The following is a 2,977-nucleotide window of genomic DNA, read 5'->3' as shown; positions in this document are numbered from 1 at the left end:
TTACGGGGATTGAAGGTTGAGCTGGAGCCGACGCCGTTGCCGCTGTAGACGTTGTCTTCGGTCTCCGGTGCGGCACGTTACCGGCAATCTGCGCTTGAGCCGCCGCCACATCCAGTGCCTTCAACTGTTGCTCCATAAGTTCGTATGGGGCCGGTCTGCGATCACGTGGCCCGACCTTAGGATGCAGCTCAATAACTCTCCCGTTCTCGTCAAGTCCCAACCTCTTGAGGACGGAGACAGGCAGTTCCGAGCCAAATCGGTCTGCAAAAGAAACGAAGCAGGAGTTAAGCAAAAGAAATAAAACAAGGTTCAAACACAGAAGCATAAAAAGCAAGGGTGGGCCTCACACCGACCCCGCTCACCCTGTTCGAGGGCCGGTATGAGGCCGACGCGGCAAAGCAGCTCATCCTGAAGAACGATCTGCGTCGGGGGCATCCATCCCTTCGGCGTGCCATCCTTCTCAGCCTCAAACAGCCTCATTGCCCGCGTCTCATCCTCATTAAGATAGACCCTGCTGGCGTCCATCTTAAGCTTACTCCGGGAGACATATTTGTCATGCTCCCCTTGATTCTCACACCGCAAATTGACGCGGCTCTGAAAGGACCGGGGCAGCGAGTAGTCCTCCGGAACCTCAACGTATACCCACCGCCCCTTCCAGTCCTTGCAAGACGTCAGCTTGGAAACGGTGACGGCCCGGCTCGGTCAGATCTTTGTACCACCCCAGGCCGCCTAGGGTAGTCTGCTTAAGATGGTGGAGCCGGCGGAAGAGGTTCACCGTTGGGGCCTTCCCTTTAAAAAGACATAACCATACAAAGCCAATAATCGTCCTGATGGCCAACGGATGCAGTTGAGCCACGACGACATTCATGGCTTTAATTATGGCCACGACGTATTCATTAAGAGGAAACCGGAGCCCATACTCCAGGTGTCTGATGTACACGCCGATACAACCCTCGGGAGGGCAACAGACGGCCTGACCCTCCTCAGGGATAACAATTTTATACCCCCTGCCGAAGGAGTAATGGTCTTCAAAAAGATCAGAACCGGAGCAGCTAGCGAACTTATTCGTCCAGGCACGATCAGGACTGATCGAGCAGGCATCACCGTGCCACGAAATAAGCGGCCTCTTTACGACAGAAGGGGTCGCCTCATCATCGTCATCATCAAAACCCTCCAAAAATTAAGGATCAATTTCAGGAGAAGGCGATTTGGGACCTCCAAACCCTATCGGGGTGACAACCAGTGCCTCCTCTTCATCAGGATGCGACGGTTCGCCCCCCGGCGCAGAGGTACTGGGTCGAGCATCCGCAGAAGACATAGTGACAACAAAAACTTAACAATTAAAAACTTGGAAAAATTTGTTTGTTTACCTTGGAAAAAGTGCTACGCCGAGTAACGCTTTGAAGACTAGAGAGAAATTCCTTCGAAAAACTAAGAGAGGGGAAATTTTTTTTGAGAAAATGAAGTTTGATGGCCAAAAAACGGGGCACACTGCTCTATTTATAGAGCAAAGCCCATGAAACGGACCAATCAGGGCAAAGCCCATGAAACGTCAACCAATCAATGTCAAGCCACGTGTCAAGCATGCAGCCACGGAATGTCAATCGACATACAGTTACCAAACTTCTTTGACACGCTCCTTCGTATCTGCTTGCTAGCGGCCAGCTGATCAACAAAGCAACGACAGCACCGGCCGGGGGCAATCACAAGTACAAACGGCACTCTCAACCTTGGTCTCGGCCAGCGCCATTTTCTTTTCCACATAGGATGTCCATTACACATCCATGTGGAGGGGGGATATGGTACGGCCTGAACAGAACCAAGCCGAGGAAGAAGAAGCCGGGGAAGAAGTTCAACTTGCGCCGAATACGCTCAAAACTCATCGAAGGTCCATACCACGGCATAGACTACGCTGGGGGCAAATTGATGGGGCATATTCTGCACCCGCTGACCGAGTCAACATATTGAGCAAGGTCAAAGATATCCACAGCAAGTCAACGTATTAGACAGCCTAACCGACGCAGCCTGTCGGCCTGTCACTTGTATCTCGGCATGGAGTCAACCAGGCCAGCCGGCCTGCCATGGGTCCCTCGGCCGAGGGTAGAACAGTCTTTCCACCTGCTAGCCACTTGGCCACTACGTGACAAAAGGTGAAAGTCTATAAATACTCCTCAATCCTCATTGAGAAAACGATCCACAATTCATCGTGAAAATCAATATTAATCTGGTATAAACTCCCTTATCTCTCTACAATATACTTTGCCAAGTAACACACAACTTAATCTCTTTACGTTTACTGACTTGAGCGTCGGAGTGAGTACGCTCGGTACCAAGCCGAGCCCTCAGTTTGTTCATCTTAAACAGGAAAGAGCGAAAGGAAGAGTCAAGCAAAGACGTCATTCTACAAGCTTACGTGGTCACAAATCCTGCTCCGGAATTACACCCGGAACAGTCCATAAATAAATTAGTAAAAAACCATATGACAATTTATGTAATCCTAGTTCTAGTTTATTAAGAGTGTATAATAATTGTGTATATATCACCCAAATATTTAACCCATACTCCTCAATCTGGTTGGCCCATAGTAAAATGTCCAACATAACCCACTACGTCCAACACAATTCTAAACTCTATGATAAAACCATCACCTCTCACCCTTCCGTCACTATTCTAAATTCTAATTACTGAATAAACCCTAAAACAAAACACTCCCCTCAATTTTCCCTTCCAAAGCCGCCTCTTTTGCCTATCTCCCACTCTAGCTTATTTCTTATTCAACAAAGACAAAAAAAAACTACCATAAATTATAATCTTCCTTTTTTTTTCTTTCTTTTAAGAAAAATCAGAATGACTCTAGCTTAAACTAAATAGTTTTATTTTATAGCTACACTTTTGAAGATTCTAATATAACAGAAAATGCCACTAAAGCATCTCTCTAAAAACCCTCTCTAAAAAAACCCTCTCTAAAAACCTAGCC

This window comes from Silene latifolia, chromosome Y (genome assembly GCF_048544455.1).
Source record: "Silene latifolia isolate original U9 population chromosome Y, ASM4854445v1, whole genome shotgun sequence".
In the NCBI taxonomy this organism is placed as follows: domain Eukaryota; kingdom Viridiplantae; phylum Streptophyta; class Magnoliopsida; order Caryophyllales; family Caryophyllaceae; genus Silene; species Silene latifolia.
Note: the sequence above shows the minus strand (reverse complement) of the source record.